This window comes from Chelmon rostratus, chromosome 8 (assembly GCF_017976325.1).
Source record: "Chelmon rostratus isolate fCheRos1 chromosome 8, fCheRos1.pri, whole genome shotgun sequence".
Taxonomy (NCBI): Eukaryota; Metazoa; Chordata; class Actinopteri; order Chaetodontiformes; family Chaetodontidae; genus Chelmon; species Chelmon rostratus.
The window spans coordinates 2,114,359-2,135,025 of record NC_055665.1 but is presented as its reverse complement, the minus strand read 5'-3'; positions in this window follow the sequence as shown (position 1 = coordinate 2,135,025).

Below are 20,667 nucleotides of genomic sequence, written 5' to 3'. Positions count from 1 at the left end.
AAATACCCACACACCACGCACGCATGTCTGGTTGATATTTGCCTACATTTAGCCTAAGTAGTACATGTACAAGAGTCCAAAATAGCACAAAAAACATCTGAAAACACAGTTGCTGCAAACTTCTGCAAAACCTAAAACCCACAGCTGATAAAATAAGTCTTTGCTGCTATAAAACATCCCCAACACTTTGTCTTTATGATAATTAGGTTTTGCATTAAAAACAACCGCATATGTGGAGCGCTACAAAAACCTGAAAACAACATTGTTGTAATCAAAACCGCTTTGGCGCTGAAGGCAGACGCGGCGATTACCATATGGTGACAGCAGCACGCTCAAAGACGTTCCCAGGCTTTGATGGTAAAACAGAGGACACCATTGATACCGCTGTGAATGCGATGCACCCATAATATGCTGCATATGTTTCTCATCCCATTGCAAGTCTATGGGATTAAGCCTCCAAAGCCACACACACATACACACACACACATATATACACACATGCAGAGTCTATGGCCATGCAATCTCAGGGTCCCCCTAATCATGTTCCTTCCATGGGTCCCCCTCTCTTCATTAAAACTCAGACAAGAAAAGGGGGTGCAGACAGGAGCAGGCTGGCAAAGAAAGGCTGCTGAGACAGAGTCCTCCAGCCTGTCTGGTTAAGAGTGTGGGAGCGTGTGTGACGGTGTGCGTTTTTGGAGAAGGGGGGTGTATGGGAATTGACTTTGGCATTAAACGACCTGATAAAGAGACACCCACCCACTCCTCTCCCCCGGCTAGAGGACGGGAGTGGCTGTCGAGCAGCGAGGGACCCGCCAATAACCGCGGCAGCAATTTGCTGTCTGGGTGGCACAAAGGGGAGGTCAGAGGTCAAATAAGTGCAGTGAGATGGAGGTGCTTTCTCATGGTAATGCCGTCACAAACGAGTCTGCGTCATTCCAGGGCTGTTAGGGAGGATCACGATGCGCTGGATGGAGGCATTTATGAATGTGATGCTACGTATAATGCATGACACCTCCGTGAAAATGAACAGGAAGTGTTACCCTGCGCTAAGCAAGTGGCAAACAACTGTGAATCACAGCTACACATGCAACATCCCAGAATGCTTCAGTCCAGTCGTTTTTGGCTCAGACTCAGATAATAACACCTCTGTGAGTCAAATTTATGACTCAACAAAATGATTCAACCCTAAAAACCGATCAGTGGGTTTATTCTCCCACAGTGTTTACATTTAGTTGGACTCCATCATTTAATGACCAAAGCGAGCAGCCAATGAGCAGTGAGGAGCATAAATTAAATGCACCGAGTCATCTGAAAACACAGAAGCAGCCAGAGTTTGTTGCGGATGTGGAGCGGCTTGTTAGCGGTGAGAACACGATCCACAGTCCATGTAGACGTCTGATAGCATCCTTTCCTCGTGCTTCAAGCTGAATATAATGACCTCTGGACAGACTGACTGACTGCAAGTCAAATAACAATATCAATTGTAACAGCACGTATGAGCTTTTTAGAAGCAGCAGGACGACATGCTGCTACTGCTAAAATATAAAACAGATTAATGATTAAGGTTTAGTGGAGGTTAGGCACAAAAACAGCTTAAAGTTACAGAAATCTCAAACATCTGAGCAACTTGCTGAACAACTGAAGCAGCGTGAAAGTCCCTGAAAGGTTTTTATCTAACAGAAAATATCTGACAGACTGTTTGGAAGTGATCAATTGGCCCTAAAATGGAAACTTCCTGGAAACCTGTTAAGTTTACCTACATTTAAAGCTGCTGGAACACGTTCTCATCCCACGGTCAAGTCAGCAATAACAAATATGCAAAGTCCAGTTCCGCTTTCAAAATAAAGCTCGCTGAGAAACATTTCGGGTGATGATGTTTAGATTAAGGCACCATAACGACTTGGTGAGCCTCAGGAAAAGTTTGGGTTTGGGTTAAAATAAGCAAGTTAAGTACGTTAACTTTCGTAGATAAGTTTTGAAAAAGCAGACGCTGACTTTAGGTCGACACGTCGGGTCTCCACACACAGACTCTGTTTATACTACATTCATCCTTTGCTCCCGTTTTTTGGAAAGTAATAATTTCATGCATCTGTATCAAACCTTCACACCTTCATCCCCAACAGCACTTTATCTTATTTTTAACATCTTCTCTTTTGTCAACCACAGATTTCTGGTTAACTCTCTGCTCACGTGTTACTGAACAGTTTAGGGCAGTTTCATACATTTTCAGCCTGTTTTCATTCCAATGTTACCAGATGTTTTGTCACAAGACTCTCATAAAGAGTGTCAAAGAACCTTTAGCTTCTGGTCAGGTTTCTGAGTTTCTGTTTGCCAACGAATGCCCACAGGTGAATCTAAGAAGAACCAATCACAAAGAAGCAGCAAAGTCAAGTTTTTACCAAGAGGAGGTGATCACACCATTACTCTCATCCACACACACGCACATCCACCCTTTTGTAGCTGGCTGGCTGCCTCTCAGGAGGAGGCTGCGGGATCAGGCCTGTCTGACAGGCAACAAGCCTGCAGCACCTCCCTCCACTTTCATCTGAGGGGCCACAGAGAGACAGAGAGAGGCCCCTCCATGCAGACATGAAGCATTATGCTTGCAGGCTGCCTGTGTTGCTGTCTGGGTGGAGAGGCTGTTCAGACTGAGGGAAGGAGGCGACTCAGGCCTCAGCGCTGGAATGTTAGCTGAGGACGTCTGAGCTCGTAACATGTGCTCCAAGTACCTGAATGCTCGCTGTGACTCCAGGTGTTTGTTTCATGGCGTCTCCACCAGCTCAAACAAACTCTGACCTCTAAAGAATAAGAGGAACTGGAAATAAATTCCAAATTTTAAATGAAGCCATAACATCATGTGACATGACTGATCAGGTGTATTGAAAGTCGTGAGTTCTGCGGCCAGACCCTGCTACACTTCTTTGAGGTGACAAAGCTGCTGCAGTCCTGCAGTTAGCAGCTAAGATAGATTATGCTAATGGATAACAATGGGGCTGAAGCTACAGTGCATGACAAACAGTGACCTGAAGCAGATGCTTTCTGTTGACTTATCTTTCCAGCACGTTCGAGTTCATGAGAACTGCTGTTTCTTTCCACCATCCAAACAAACCAACAGCCTAGTGCTCAGGTGAATCATATTGCCTAATTATGAGGACCTCCACCATAACTGTGTCTCTGCCCTCTACTGGTTTGGGGTGCAACTGCCACAATCTGTTTTGGAAAAAAAAATCTGTTTCATTTAGTAGCGCTGCCACATCAAGGATTTGTCTTTTTCTCTCTGTGTCTCACACTTTCCTGATCTCTCCCACAAATCGTCGGCTGCAGAGGAACTGATTCACTTTGGGTGTTTGATTCACCATCGATGTCTTTGGTTTGAACTCTGATTGATTGATGCAACAACACTACAACAACAAGTATGAAGGTGGACAATGGAATTAAAAAATGGAGGCTTGAAAATTGCAGTAAAGCTAGGTAATATATACAGAAAAATATGCGTGCACAGTATATGGATCTTTGACCACTCTACTAGTGGTGGAAAGTAGCTAAGTACATTTACTCAAGTACTTTCTCTAAGCACATTTTAGACTTATATGAGTATTTCCATTTCAATGCAACTGCAATTTAGAGGCAAATATTCTACTTTTTACTCCACTTTTTTTAATTTTGCAGGTTCAGATTAAAATCTATTCCACGTTTTGAAGCTGCAGCATTGCAGTGCTGTGCACATTAATGCTTCATTAATTATAATAATGTAATAACCATTATTCTGAAATGGTCCCCTCCACATGGCAAGAGCTTTTTCTGTCAGTTGAAGTAAAGATTGATGTTTATACTTTGATTTCCACAGTGTGGTATTGCTACTTTTTCTGAAGCAGAAGATCTGAGTACTTCTCCCTACAGTGCACCTCACAGCCCAAGCTGCTGCCACAATAAAATGTGGGCATTGTACGTTTCTGCAAACCACAGATACGTTTTATTTGTTCATTGCATATGTATCATATCAACGTTTCTAGAACAGGTATCAGGGTGACGTAGTTCAGGTTAGTGGTACATGTATCTGAGCTGAGTTTTCTCATCAGGAGGACGAGGGGACGGCGGCGGAGCGATGACTGCCAACCAGCAGAGCGCTGCTCGAGCCGTGTTTGTGGGGACAGAACTGTGTATTTTAAGCTAAAACATGATCATTTCTGCGTTAACTCTCTGCTCACGTGTCATTGCAAGTGACTGAAGCCGTTAAATACAGTTTTGTGCAGCAGGGAGGAAGTGGGCTGAGAAAAAGCTGCTATCGCCATTGTTGTTTGTGACAGACTGAGAGCTGTCAATCAAAAGAACAATAAGTTACTTCAGAAAAAGCACTGAGATCCCAGTTTTTGTTCTGGAAAGCATGACTGATGATTTCATTAATATTTGTGCAGGGATTTTTTTTTTTTTTCAGTCACTTCAATAAATTTCAGTTTTCTTGAAGTCAGCATCTAGTGGCCATTGGTGGAACTGCATCTTTAATTAAGACCTGTTTAAAGGAGTGTTTGCTTTGAAATGTAATGAAGTGAAACAAAAGACAGTTTAATGAAAATCAAAGTTTCACTGCAGAGTTTGTACTTGGCACTAGCAGACTGTTCAAAATTCATCTTTACTTTTCTACACATTTTTCTAAGGAATGAGCTTGCTTGTGTCAACACTATATTATTATTATTATTGTTGTTGTTGTTATTATCAATAATAATAATAATAACAATAATAATAATAATCTAAAAATAATGGCTTTATAAACCACATATCTAAATATTATGTGTGTGTGTGTGTGTGTGGTGTGTGTGTCCGGTCAGCAGTGGGTTTATAGGGTATTCCTGTAATATTTCTATGGTAACCTGAAGTTTGGGCCTCACCGTGACGTTCTGATGATCTCTGCAGCTTTTTGTCTGTGTGCATTTTGGGGCCTGAATTTATTTAATGACAGGACAACATGCAGAGAAATAAAATCCTTATTGTCTTTATTTATTTGGACTTTATTATTATTATTATTATTATTAGTATTATTATTAGTATTATTGTTATTATTAGTGATATTGTAACAGCACAAAGAACCAAATTTCCAGATCTAACAGAACTCCTTTTCCATGGATTCAGATGCATCTTATTCATATCTGGTGAGTCATTGGAGCCTAATTGCAATTTAAACCGTGGAGTAATCCCATAATAAGCAGAAACACGCTGCTGCTGCTGCAGTTTCTGCATCATGTGGACAAAACGAGAGTTTGCAGTTTGGTTCAGTCCCACACGTTGTGAGCTCTGTTCTCCAGTCAGAGCTGTAGTTTGGTGTTAAAGTGGATTAGTGATTTATCTGAAGGACGTCATTCATCAAATAATATAACACTAATATCAATATAACACTGGTGCTAAAATATTTTTCAGAAATGGCATCAGGAGCTAAATTTACCGTATAAATAAATTGAAAATCTTAATCATCCAATGAGCTCATTTTTTTCGATGCCAGTAACTGTCAGAAAAGACGTTTGTTTCTTTTTCATTTTTTAAAATTAATGTTAGAATCTGACAATCATCATTAATATCTGCTGAGGTTTAAAGTAAAGCTCTGAAAACGTGCATTTATCTATTTTACAATAATGGCTACTGTTCCGTCGGTTTATTTCTATGATGCATCGCTGTAGGCTGAATTCAGCCTTTCCAAACTGATCCCAGATCACATGTTTTCCATGTTAGAACTGAAACAGGATTTGCTGCTGAAATCTTGGCTCTCTCAGACTTGGAAAGCAGCTTTCTGTCGGTAATAATTTCACTTTTAAAACTTTTCTGCTTCTCGCACAGCAGGTTGTGATTGTGTGGTCTCTGTTCTGTGGCTTAAATCCGTGTAAACATGAAAAACACGATGTTTTCCTGTAAACGATGGCAGAAACTGTGTGAAGTTTCTTTTCTCTTATCAGAGTGGATGAAATAAAGTGGCCTGTTAATGATTCTACATGGATGAAGACGCGTCCTGAATGTCCCTGTTTATTATTATGAAGGTGGTCTAAATCATTCTGGATAATATTTAGGATAAAATTGGCAGAAATGAGCCTTAAAATGTGTTAAATTGTTGAAATTGTGCAGAGCAGAAGCGGGCCTCGGCTGGCGGCGGTGGCCGGGCAGGAGCGCTCCTGTGCGGGCCTTCTCCTCCTCCTCCAGGCCGCTCTCTCTCTCCCTCTGTCTCCCTGTCTCTCTCCCTCTCTTGTCTTGTCTGTTGGGGGGTGTCTAATCAGAGAAGACAAGCGGCTGACGGAATGACGATGCTTAATTGGCATGGAGTCGTGGGAACGCGTAAACAAACAGCTGCCATTTTCATTTTGCTTGTTTCCCCCTCGCTCCTCTTCCTCATGAATAAAGCCGCCGCGGAGAAGTGGAACAGCAACCTGGCAGCTGCAGGGAGGCTGAACTGAAGGAACGAGGAGGAGAAGAGGAGGAGGAGGAGGTCCGGACTGGAGATTAGCCTCACTTTAATCCGCCCTCCACCTCCTCCAGTGATGGGAGGAACAGCAGCGCACACATACTGAACAACAGAAAAATGTCCTCTTCACATGAAGGAGAACACGTTTGTTAGATAAGCTGTGCATGTGATTATCCTTCTTATAGGAGCCCGGATCTGCTCTGAGGGAAGAATCACAGCAATAATCACAGGTTTCCCTCCAGAGTCCAGAGTTCAAGCTGCAGAGAAACTGCTTCTGTCATTATTCTCCTAAAAACTGGGCCTGAGGAGAAGCACAGTTTAACCTTAAACTGTGACAGCTTTAATACACAGAAACTGAATATAAACATTTACATGTGTTAAGAGAAGTTCACCAGAGTAAAAAAGTGACCAGTCACCAGATAATATTTATTTCCTTAAAAGAACATTTAGAAATCTGCTGATCAGAGACAGAAGAAGGACCAGGGCTGCTTAACATGTGTTGTTCTGATTGATTAATTGATTCATTCAGGTATCCATCCAATACATACACTGTTTCAGTGGTTTGAAATCTTGGGAAAAAAATAAAAGATTTCAAAAGACTCAGTTCAGAAGAAAAAGTGCTTCACAATAAAAGCACAAACAGCAGCATGAACACAAGAGCAAGAATAAAGAATAAAGCAGAAATAAATCCAAAGAGCAAAACAAAAGGAAAGAAAAGTGAGTGAGTGAGATTTACATTTTATTTGAGTTGAACTGGATGAATTGTTTTAAGATGAGTTCTGGTGTCTTCGCTGACCTGACAGATTTACTCAGGGGCTTCACCATGTACACGTTTTTCCTGAGTGATTAAATATTAGATTGTATTCAAACTCTGCTGGCAGCCAATAGGAAGAGGCCAACAGTGTAACGACTCTACTGCTAAAATAAAACTCGCCTCATTAAAAATACAAAGAATTACCTTCAAAAGACCAAAACAAATAAATCCCACAAGAAAAACTTATTTGAGTCCATCTCAGTGCGCCCTGATAGTGGATCTCAGCTCCAGTCCTGCTGGTTCCTGCTAAAGATAAAGACCTTTGAAAGCAGCTTGTGTTAAAGTTTATTCACAGTAACATAAATTATATTAAATGATGAACATATATGTAGCTAATTTTTCTGTTTTCTATTTTTTATTGACTCTTTTGATCTTCCTGCGTCTTTTATTGTTTGCTGCATGTAACAATTTAATTTCCTCAACATGGGATTAATAAAGTTTATCTTATCTTATCTTATCTTATCTTCTTTAATAGCTGCTCACTGCAGTTTTTAGCAAACGTAACTCAAACATGAGGAGATTGTTTGGGGACTATTTTCAGCGGCGGATCTATCCACATTTGGTGCTGTGGTGAGTGACAGTGTGTGTGTGAGTCATAATAAAGTAGAGTGTGTGTGTGTGTGTGTTCATGGTGATGAAGGAACATGCCATCCAGAGCGACAGTGAGGCTCTCTGGTGTGTTTTTAATGGAGCTCTGTGGCGCAGACGGAGAAGATGAAGCAGGCTGTGATTTGGTTTTGGCCTTTTTGTGGCATTTGTTGAGATACTTGAAAGAAGAATAACGAATATCTCCATTCTTTAAGTCTTCTTTAGCCTTCCTGTGGACTTTAACCGTGACAATGAACAGACTCATTTACAGATGAATAGATATTTTCCTTTATCACTGCTTCTTCGTATGAAAGTGACATTTATTACCTGAACTTTGAATGAGGCCTCGAGTCTATGATTAAGTTAAAATGCCACGTAAATAATAGTTTTAAATCTTTTTCATGTCTTCGTGCTGCAGCTGAACGGTTTTGACGCACTAATCGAGCTGTGAAACATGTCATTCAACAGCTAATATGAATCTCCATCGCAGCCCCCCCTGCTACTTGATTACATTCTTATTAGCATTTCATTTTCAGCATTTTAATCCATGCATATGTTATATCAGACCTCCATATACTGCTGAGCAGACATTAAGATTAAGACCTGATTAAAAATGAGAATTAATTAATTCTTTTGAAGTTGCGTGTCTCCTGATTGGCTCTCGTGGCAAAGCAAGACGTATTTCTGAAAGCAGCTGATCGTCTCCATCACGTGAGATCTGCTCTGACAGGGCCGGACAAACAGGGAAGCTGAGCACATGTTCATAAACTGTATTTGCAGAGCAAATCTATAGAGCAGGGAGAGATTCAAAACCTCTTTCGGTTGACAGCAGCTTCGTCTTCAAGCAGTTCGTCTGTCTGTGTCTCTACAGACTAATTAGACTCATGGAAAGAGCCAAAATACAGGTGAGAGGGTCCTGTTCCAAACTGATCATGAATAAACACACATTTCACTTCATATTTACTTTCTTTTAGTGGGGGAGAAGGATTTACTTCCTTTATTTAACTAAAAGAAGTAACATTATATTGTTAAAAATACTACAAGTTAAAGTCTGGCCTGCAGAAACTAGAAGCATTATCAGCAAAATGCACCTAAAGTATAAAAACTGAAAGTACTCATCATGCAGAAATTGGCCACAGTTATTGTGATATTAATATTATATTTCTGTGTAGTTAATAACTGATAGATTAAGGTTGAAGAAGCTTTTCTTAAGTGGGTCAAGTTGGATTTATTTACCATTTTATATGTAAAATCTTAATCTGCACAGTGTTTTGTTGTAACTGCAGACGTCACTTAAACGTAGTAAAAAAAACCCAAAATCTTCTGTAAAATAAAGTGCTTGAGTAAATGTACTTAGTTGCATTCCAGCACTCTTTCCTCCATCGCTTTGATGAAAACAGTCTCATCGTAGCGTCTGCTCTTGAGCTTTCTGTCGTATCGAATGATCCTCCTCAGCAGGTTTATTTGTGTATTTAAAAGGATCCCCATTAGCTGAGGCCAAGACGACAGCTAGTCTTCCTGGGGTCCACACAATACATGCAAAACACAATAAATACAATATCAATTGCTCACAATCTCTGTTAAAAGAGAAAAAAAAACAACAACACTGAAAATACTTACTAAAATATAAACACTAAAACAATGAAAAGCAACACACCCTTCATGTATCACATGACAAACCTCACTCAATCAAATAATCAAGATGCTTTTATGAGAACATATACATTCTTAACCTCTTTTTAAAAGCAGTTTTTCCCTTAATTTTCACGAACCACCACTGGAAGATTGTTCTAAAACACAGTTGACCGGTGAAGTTGCATCAGCTGTCGTCGTTCAAATTTAAATTCTTTTCTGATCATTTTCAACCTTGAACTGTTTCCTCGGTTTAATTTGGAGCATGTAGACATATTCATTGTATTTTAGCCTCAAGTGTTCCCACAAAAATGCGGCGCTAACAACATGCTAATTTTTGCCAGAAATCCCAGAATGCATTGTTTCACTTGAATCAGATATTTACTTTCCTTCATTTTTTAACAAAGACAATCAATAAATCTCACATGCAGGTCAGCTGATCAGCTGTTCTGGAACTTTCGATTGTGTTATATTAAATATTTATTCATATTTACATTTTTTCTGAGCACTTTCAGGACTTTATTCAGGTGAATTTAACCTTGAAAACCACAGCAGACAGAAACAAGGTGCACTGGTAACTGCTGGGAGCTTTCTATCATATCACATGATCTTCACAGTGGAGATATCACTGAGCTGTAAGTGTTCAAATTTCCATTTATTTCCTGAGCACTTTGAAGACTCCTCGTCCTTCGAAATGATTCCTCTGTTTCATTTTAGCGTTTTAGTTATTATAAAATATCCACACATAACAAGTGATTTTTTTTGCTAAAGAAAAGGATCACTTTCCTGTTGCTACATGCGTAAACGATGATCACGGGGCCTCCACCTGTCAGTGATGGTGCAGAATAATGACTGCAATCTGAACTGTCAGTTTAGAGTTCAGTGAAGTATTGACGGGGTAATGAATGAGTGAATGAGGGAAGGAGTGAAGGAGTGAAGGGGGGAAGGAGGGAGTGAAGCTGAAGGACATAAGAATTAAAGAAAAAGGAAGGATGTTGGGTAGAAATGCTGCAGGGTGTGTTTTGCAGTTCACTGACTGTCCCTGAAGAAGCTTATTGGTGGACACGAGAAATGTGTTTGAAATGGAGCCCAATCAACGAGCGACCTCCTCCTGCTTGAAGACAATGATAGGTGGGATGAACGGGGAGGGGCCGCGAGCAGCGCTCCGCTCGGCTGGACGGATTTAAGCATTTGTGGTACCTTTGATATTCCTCTTTGAATGAAGCGTATTTTCCTTATTTGTTTCCCAGAGTGGTGTAATTGAGTACGGCAGCAGTGAGGGGACACCTCTGCAGAGCCACAAATTACATCATTTGCAGAGTTGCGTTGTGTTTTCTGCTCATGAGACGAGGCGGCGGTGGTGGTGGTGGGGGTGGTGTTGGGAGGGAGCAGGAGAAGAAAGCAATATGGCCACAATTGGGCCAATGAAGCATATCACGCGCATTCACTTTGCATTTGCCACTTCCTTCAAGACTTTTCTTTCTTTGATTTCTTTGAGGCACTGCGGCACTTCTCACATGCTAATAATAGACTTGTCCATCAACTGTCCCCACCCTTGGAGTTAATTGGCGCTGTGCAAAGGGAGCCAGCGTTGCTCTGAAGTCGGCCGTCATTAGATCAGTGGATGCTGACCGTCTCCAGCTCGCACACACCCCTCTGATCTGCGCACACTCGCCATCTCTTTTTCGCCACCCCACCTGCTCTCACAGCACGCCCCCTCCTAAAGAGCAGACCCTCCCTTTCACCATCCCGTGGCGTCTCCTCAGAAGGTCTTGAGAAGGCCGACCTGCCTGCTTTCACATCTTCGCCTTAGACGCCGCTGTGATCTCACTCTGACTGCACAGCTCTCCTCCCCGCCCACCAAACGAGCCCAGAGACTGCCCCCCCCCCTCCCCGCGCTGCAGTTACCTTTTATTTTCACCTCAACGTATCTGCTCGTATCTTTCAAGCTTGTGTTCTGCTTAGATCTCCCTTTGCATTTACCACAAAAATCAGTTTTCTGCCTGTTTCTTGTGCTCTAAAAAGCCTTATTCTCTTAAAGTGAATCAAATCCTCCACCACACAAATCCACTTCTGCTGCTGTTTTGCTTGATTCAGGTGCAGCAATCTGCCGCATCCTGTCACACTTAACTCCAAATCTTGAATCAGAATAAATGTAACCGGTAGATTATCGTCGTGTGCGTTGTGTTATGCAGAGAACCAGACCTGGATGCATTTGGAGGTGCTCTCCATTTATTTCTGACAATAAAAGTGAAATAACAAAAGATCCTCCGGTCAATCATCAATATACGTGAGCCCCTACACAAATCAAAGAACACAGGAATGTGTTAGCATGCCGCAGCAAAGTTTTAGCTAGCGAGTAAATGAGAATTATGTGCTGCATACCTCTCCCACGAAGTACAGAAACAAAAGGGGAGAGGTGAAGGCGGGAGGCATATTTTATAGAGGGGGACCCACAAAAACAAACGTAGGGGTACACTGACTCAAAGTCTCAGACGTTCCACATTGACTCTGGAGGCCTAACATGTCAGGTAAGGTTAAAACTAGTGACAGAATTTGTGTAATTATAATTAAAATTATATGGTGTATGACTCTGTTACACTGCTGTACAATTGACCCTGTTACATAAATACTGGATAACATGGAGGATTCTGTTCTCTCCGTCTAAAAGGGCAACGCACAACGGCATCAGCTCTCAAATAGGCCCAAGATAAAGAAAACCCCCCCCGAAACTGTAGAAAATAATGGAGCACAGGCAGGCCGAGGGCAGGGAGGGCCAGCGCTGCAGCAGGAGCTGACTGCCAACAGGCTTCTGCTCAGCGTCTGTGTGCATGCACATGTGAGGCCTTTGAGCATGTAAACACATGTACTGTATGTGCATGCCAGCGAGTGTCTCTCCCTGTTTTTTTGTGTTAGATTCTTCTGTGTGTATCACTGGGAGTGTTATATTATAAGTACGGAAATATAGCAGAGGCCGCGTCGTCCGCAGATAAGTGGGAGCTGGAGCAGATTCAGGCCGTAAATCCAGCCAAAAACAAACAAAGAACTTCATTTGATAAAGAACTCTGGCGCCTCGTGTGAGGTCTAAATTATTTTCAGACTCTTTCGCACCCACACGTCAGCAAATGTGACAAAAAGGCCGAAACCAACAATAAACGGATCCTAGTAACAACTGCAAGGGTGCAGATCTCCAGCAGGTGTGTGCAGAGGAATGGAGGTGGAGAACAGGCCGTGGGGGGTGGGCTGCATGTCCATGTATGTTCGGCAGTAGTGGAATGAAGGAGAGACAATGAGCAGGTTCAAAACACCAGCGATGTCATGGGTGGCATGTTCCTTCTTTACCATGAACACACACAGGGTGGCTGAAAAAGGCCCCAACAAAGGAACGACCCTAACCCTAACCCTCCTCTTTGAGGAATGTTCGATAAAAACTACAACTCCCGGCGGAAATAAATTATTTTATATCATTAAAAAGTATATTTACTGTATTTGTGTGACCCGACATTTAAAGAGTTAAATCTTCACTAGGACGTGAAAGGGAAGTCTCACCATCTTAGTATTTCATCATCATCTCAGTAATTCAGCTCTGTGTTGAGGCTTGACACGCTCGCTGTGGATGAATTGACGACATTCATTGTTGGTGACAGTTAAAGAAAAATTCATATTGAATTTTGTACTTGCAGAACAACAACTAAACAACTATCAGTGGAAAACTACTGTAAGTTCAAGATGATTTCATCAGCTCTCCAAAGCGTGCAGCAGCTGAACGCCGGCGTGAGTGTGTGAGAGAATAAATGTGTCCTTTTGGGAGTTTGTGTCTGTAAATGCACGGGGTTGAGTTCAGAACACAAAACGCCGCCTCATGCCCTCTTTGCCCCCCCCCCCCCCCCCCCCCCCCCCCCCCCCTCCTCTGCCCTGGCAGCGCTCCCATGATGCCCCTGCCCCCGGCTTCCTGCCTCTAATGGCCGTCTCTGTGTGCCATCTCGGGAAGCCTGACATCCCCTCCAGAGGCAGAGGGCCCGGCGTTAATGGAAGCCATTGATGGGCAAAGAAAGGCTCCTTTGTGGCGCCGGGGGCAGGCGTGGGCACCCGTTTGCTCACACACAGCTTCCCCTCCGCACACACTGGGCCGGCCGCTCAGAACTGAGTGCCAACAGCGGAGATCGAAAGACAGGAGCGGCAAAGTGCCCCCTTACCGGGGAAATGGCAGAGAGGGACGGGTAGAGCCGAGGGAGGGGGAGGGTTGGTGAGAATGAGAAAGGGAGGGTGAAAACGACAGAGGGGTGAGTTGGCAAAGAGGGAGAAAGCAAAGAGGAAGGGATAGGTGGAGATAGGCCACGGCGAAAAGAAAGGCCGAGAAGGAGCAGAAGAGATTAACCGAATGAGACAAATTCAATTGGCGCATAGGAGGAACAAATAAAAAAAAGGATGTGAAGGAAATGGGGTACAAACCTCGCAACCAAACACTGAGCACCAGAGAAAAGAAACCCCGGAGAAAAGGGAAATTGAGCAGGAAAAACAAAGGAACGGAGGTTGGGATCGCCCACGTCAATGAAGCTGGGTGGCCCTGGAGGATAAAAAAACGGTGGCAGGGTGCTGGAGGTCTCCCTCTGCCACTGTACAGCCTGTCAGCCTCTCGCTGGCTCTCTCCCCTTTCGGTGATTTATAACACCTGAATTGTTCTCTTTTAACAGAGTTGTGAATGGGAGAAGAAGAGGGGAGCTGCCGGCATGCCAAACAGTCCCGTCGTTATTGATAACCAAACAGATGTGTCCAGTTCGGAATGAACATCTGACGCTAAATCTGGGCTAACGGTTTTTGTTGTCAGGGAAATACTGTACGCTGGCAGCCGGGCGCTCAATGGAGATGTGGGGTTTTTGTGCGTGATGCTGTTTCCATTCACTCTAAATGAAAAGTCTGTTTCCTGGCGCCGTGCTTTCCAGGTGACGTCCCTTCTCCTCTTCATTGTAGGCTGTGAAAAGGCTTCATCAGAAATCCAAAACACACCTTTCTGATCACATTCGCTGAATTACACCTCAGCTCTCAATGCACACTCTGAGGCGTACGGCGAGAAAAAACAAAAGGAGTTGATGCACAGGCCTGAGCTTGCTCGACTCAACGTCGCCACCTACTGGTTTGACGACGACGCCGTCGGCCACCTCGTGTCTCCCTGCTGCGTAGCATACAGCCTCTTGCATTGTTCGGCCCGCTAACTCATCCCAGCAGCTACTGCTGCTAATTTCCAACCGCTGGCAGCGTGCCATGGCCGGAAGTTGCGGCGTGCACCGCCTGTATCCATGCGCCACCGTGGGAGAGCAGCAAGAAAGTAGTGCCATATTTGTCCCAGTATGTCATCTGTTTAACACGCCTGATTGGCTTTCACACCATAGCCTCCTAATTAATATGCAGAGGCCCCTCGCCCCGCCTCTCCTCGCCATGCCCTAAGACAAAAGCGTATTGTGTGAGCACCTCCTGTTTTAATTACGCTCAAAAGGGAGCCGTGTGAGGGTTTTCTGTGTGTGCGTGCATGTGTGTGTGTGTGTGTTCGTGTTGCATTTATGAATGCATGTGCAATGACTGTGCGTGCGTGTGTGTGTGTGTGTGTGTGAGCACTGCACACAAATGTATGATATGTGCACTAAGGGAATCATAAAACAAGCACATTCATGGTCATGTCATGCTGCACATATGCTCTTGTGTGTGTGTGGTGTGCGTGTGTGTGTGTGTGTGTGTCCTGAAACAAGAAGAATTGCGATGCCATTGCTAGGGGAGGAGCTGCTGCTGTCCTATCCCACAGGAGAGAGAAAAAAGTGTTGTTGCTTGTTGCCTTTATGCAAATTGGCATCCGATAAAGGTTTTTTGGAGGAGCCACAAAGAGGGTTTGTGATGGGAGTGCTGGGGAGAATGGGAGAGGTTAGGAGGGGTTATGGGGAAAAGACAGGGACAAAATTCCCATCGGTGTGCCCACTGCCATCATGTTTCATTCCTCTTTTCTCCTTTTTTTCCTCCCTCCTCTCCACTCCTTTCATCCCTCTCTTCCTCACAGCCATGACCCGGTTATTAATTTGGTTGAGATTAGTCGCTCGTTAATTAACGCATGCCCCCCATCTTTTCCTCTTGCCGTCTTTTTCTCTTTCGATTGTATCGGATTCCGGGTGTTTTTTCCCGGGCCTTTTATCAGTAGCCTTCTTTTCTGTCTTTCACGCTGATGAGGATGAGGTAATGTGCAGAGTGAGGGGAGTCAGAGAGGAGGATTGGGTGGGTCCCCCTCTGGTCCCTCAGGGCCCTTTTCAAACAGAGATAGCGAGGGCTTAACCACTGAGTATGACGGTCTGAACAGTTGATGGCGGATTCATAATCTTAAGCCACATGCGCAGTGCAGATGTGGATTCGGCACTGCTCTTCAGATCCCAGACAACCTCGGACTGATTTCAGGCCAGTTTAGTTCTCTGAGTTTCACACAGAACAGAAGTTTCAGTCCCTTTATTTCCATTTGCAGGACTGGAAGTGATCGCTGCCTCTACACCACTCCGACCTGCCTTTGTTATTGTTCATGGCTGAGTGAAATGTTGACGGAGGCCTCGTCTAATATGAAGACGTGAGCTGATCTGACATGGATCAGGCATCAAGCTGCTTTAAACTCAGTTCTGTAAGAGTAATCACTGTTTGCTGGTTACTGTATTCTTAGCTGTAGCTACTAGCTGCTGTTATCTAGTTAGCTCAGTTAGCTGTGCAGCTAGTGGCCCTATTAGCTGGCTGGAGTCTGAACGCAGCCTCCGAGACCATCAGAGGCCAGTTTGACCAGGACTCTGGGATGATGAAGAGGGGAGAGCAAGGAGAGGAAGACTATTCTCACATCTCAGTGAATTAAGGGTTAGTTTCAAACAAACCAGAACAGTGGAAAAACAAACAGAGACAGTTTTGGTGAGTTTTATTTTGTTTCTGCTGAGTTTTAATCAAATGTGTTTTCTCATCTGCGTTCGAAAAGAGAGAAACTTGAACTCACACTTGTATTTTCCTGCTTAATAAGGAAAACAGGAGTAAGAATATCTCCTTTCTTGAGTCTTTGTGAGTTTATTCTGTTTATTTATTAGACTAAAACAGTTGAGAGCGTGTGAAGCTCAGCGAACTCACCTCCCAGCTGAAGCTACAGTGGGCTGTACTGGCAGACTATCGCCTCCTGTGGTATAAACTGGTATTACAGGACAGGATGGGCTGTGCTAGGTGGTTAGCATGCTAACTTCAGGAGATATCTGCAACACAGACACGGACGTCTTTGACATAGAGTCAAAACTGTTATTATCTCACAGTCTGGTGAGTGTTTTAGTTCAATGTTTCAGCGTTTTAAGCTAAACGTGTTACATACATGTGTTCTGGTGACATGAGCATGATGTATGATGTGCAGACTGCATGTTGCAATGATTATATGACGATTACGTGAGTCTGTTTTTGGAGGGTTTAGCTAATGATAGTCTTTATGCAAATAAAACATCTTGGCTCTTCCAGCGAGTTGGTCGCTGGAGATGAAGGGAAATCAAAGTCCTAACGTCTGCACCACTTCCCTCCAAACTGCTTCCTGTTTCCTCTCAGGTGTCTTCCTCCTACTGTCATCCTTTCATGAGAAACATACCGTGTTTCTCTCACTTTTTATCCATGCAGCGAGGCGTTGCACTCATTTTGTGAATTTTTCCCGTTTGCATCAGTTTAATGCAAAAAAAGTACTTGAAGTCATTGCTGACGTTGAGTAAAAGTAAAAAATACCGTCACATTATAAAGTAATATTATACAACTTCAGAAAAATCATGATCAGAGTAAAAGTTGGAGCTTCTGGAAACTGAATAGAAACAATTATTTTCTTACAGTGGAGGCAATAAATGTTCAAGTAAAAATAATAAAGTACAGTAGATTTTCACTACATTTGTTGTTGTGCTGATGTACATGTGATGTTTTATGGCACTATCCAGCAGTTCACTGCACATTTTAACTGTTTCAGGCCCCAAATATTCAAATATTCAGTGTTTCCCCAAAATGTAGCTGTCGTCAGGTTTAAAAAGCCTCGTTTTGAGCATCATGAGAGTAAAACTGCAGAAAGAAACAAACTGATGTTAGCAACACGTACAGGCGAGGTGATCCACCGCATACTACACACCTGTGTGAGGAATTCATTTACCACAGAACAGGGCTAATGCTGCTGGGTTCAGGTTTCGGTGTGCAGCAGCAGCACGTTTACAGCCTGCCTGTCATCTCATCTGCGTGTGTGAAGGAACGTTCAGGCCGCCAGCCCTCTCTGAGCTCGCCCTGCTCGCCTGGCGTGACTCCCCTCCGTTCGCAGCACTGCCTCGGCCTCCGGTGAGGCCCCGCTGAGCCACATGCTCCCTCAATGGGTTCGCTCAATTAAGAGGCCGCGAAGCCCCCGACCTCTCCCGACCTCCCCCGACCCCCTTGAGTCACGCACCTCGGAGGCATGCGTGTGGTGGAAGTGGCTGGTTTGGAGGAAACGGGCGGGCGGGCGGGTTGGTGGGGGGATTCGGGGTGGAGGTGAGGGTGCGAGGGGACGCGCGGTGGTGACGGGGGGAGGTCGGTCAGTGCTCTTTTGTTCCGGTGCTGTCCAGCTCGCCCCCATTCACCCCCGGTGTCTTTCATAAGGAGTGTGTAATAACTGCCTTTGTTGGTTTTTCCTCTTGTAATGGGTCCGGTGGGAGGCCTTGTTAGTGCGCGGGGTGCTAAGCCAGGGGACCTCGCAGGAACTCTGGGATTAGAGGCTGCCCCATTCTGCCCTAAATGTGATCCCTCCCTGTCACAATGGTCATTCAGCCAGCGGATGAATATGATTTCTTTAGATCTTCCTAATTGCAGAGCTTTTTTGTTCTATCTAAAGGTCTTAAATTCGGGTTTGCTTTGTCATCTAAGGCCCGGTATGCAGTTTGAGGAAGGATAAAGAAGTGTGAATTACAGAGTGGCACATCAATGATATTCTGACCTCAAGGAATTAAAGACACCCCCACAATGAAGTCTGAAGAAAGCTGCCTATTAATGGAGAAAGTGGCAGAACTTGACTTAATGTTTATTTTAAATTTGGGATAAGATGTTAGATTTGTTTTCATCTTTAATCTTTAAGGCTTTCAATCAGGAAAAACATGTATCTCCTTGTTAAATGGGCGAGTGACTTTAAGCACATTTTTACACCTGATTGAGTAAAAAAGGAGGATTTGTATTAAACTGTATTAAAAATGATAGAACTCTGAGGGTCCTTCGTAATATCTCAAAATACACCTCTGTTGATTTGACTCATTTTTTTTGCTGTTTACAATAATTTGGCAGCTTTTAGCAGCTCAGGTGAAGTCGGGTGATAATAAAAAATATAAAAAAAATAAAAATACACACAAACATAAAGACAATCTTAAAAATCAAACTTAAAGCTGAGCACAAATCTACAAATTGTACCAAATATAATTGTCCCACTGCAGGAAAAAACCCTCCTGAAATGATCATTTTCTAAACATCTCTGCAGAATTTGGGGCAGTATGTGATCTACAGGGCACAGCTTGTGTTTCAGAGGGATCATCTTTTGATATGCGTCTCCATAACTGTACTCGTATTTGTCCACAGTGGACCCGAGGGGAGGTCCAGGCGTGGCAGGTTGAAGGGCTTGTCGACCACAGGCGAGCGATGGGAGAGGCGAACATTTGAGGGGCCGAAAAATGAACACTGCTGCTACTTTTGTTGATTTGGCATTCACACGGCTCGCCGGTGTTCAGGGAGGAAATTCGAGTGAAGCACTCCCAAGTACTCATGGAGCACTGAAGGCAATTTCCCCTCAGTCAAGTGGCTGAAACCCTCTCCAGCTGAACAACTTCCTGCATTTAGCCAGCGTCCCCCACCGACACCCCTGCTCCATCACCTCCCTGCTCAGCTGGCATCAGTCACAACCCCCAGCAGAGCGCCGATGACGGGGTTATGACCTCAGCTCTGCTTCGGGATGAAATCTGAAACTGAACGAAGTTTTGATCAGGTGCCTCTCAGGCTACGTGTTCTGCGTTCTGGACATTTCCAGATCTCCACGTTCTTCGGCGGTGATGAGTCAGAGCGCTGATTGGAAAGTTGGTGCAGCTTTTGGGACGACTGTTCAGAACTATAATGAGTGTTAAATTAGCTCTGATGAGCGTGCACTTCCAGATGCACCAAAGTGTTGATATTTATACTCTGAGTGCAATTTAAAGTGAGAAGAAGATCTCTGCAGAAACATAAGCACACGGAATAATTACGCAATCAAAAGATTATCACTTATGTATAAGGAATGCAGACAAGTCACAACGTATATTTCCTGAAAAGTACTACATTTTGTGAGACCTTAAACTTTTATTCCACCATATTTATATTTATACGTATCTTAATTTTCATATAACATCTGACAAAACAAATACTGGGAGTTTCATGAATGTCATCACACATATTTGATGATGTCATGGCTTTTGGGGTCAAACATATCGGTGATAAATCCGCGTGCATCACATTTATCTCCATACTCAGCCATGAAAAGATGAACCTTTGTACCAACGAGCATGAATCTTATCAGACTCTGACGTCCTGCCGGCGTGTCAGATCCCCACAGCGGTTTTAGCTTCGGCCCATTACGGCCTCCGCTGGGCTGTGAGTCGGCTGAGGGGTCCCGCGGGGCCCGGCGGGTCCTGAGGGAGCCTATTAACCCATTATGTTCACCTCCTGAGCAGCGTTACAGACAACAATCGCATACAAGCTGCAGGCTGAGCCACAGGAGGCTACAGCTGCTTAGAACGACGCCGTGTGGCCCGAGGCGCTGATTGGAGCCATTCCCATGCCGTGCCTTGCTCAAGGGCCGCATGGAGAGGTGAGGCGATAAGCTCGTGAGTGTAACACGGCCTCTCGGATTTACATGTCATTTTCCATTAAAGGAAAGTGGGAAGTGGTGTATAATTACAGCGTGATCGAGCAGGGTCACAGTCAGGATTTTACAAAACTGACGTCACGTTCAGGGCTGTTTTTTTGTGTCATTTTGCAGTGATGTTATTGCTTTCAGTTCCTTCAGTGAGAGGCTGTTATTATATGAATATACAGTAAATGCAAAGGATGCAGGCCCCTCAAACGAGCTGATGTTGAAGTACAGTGTGTTAGATGTTAGACATGAGACGTTTTCTTCGCTCATAATGGCGAA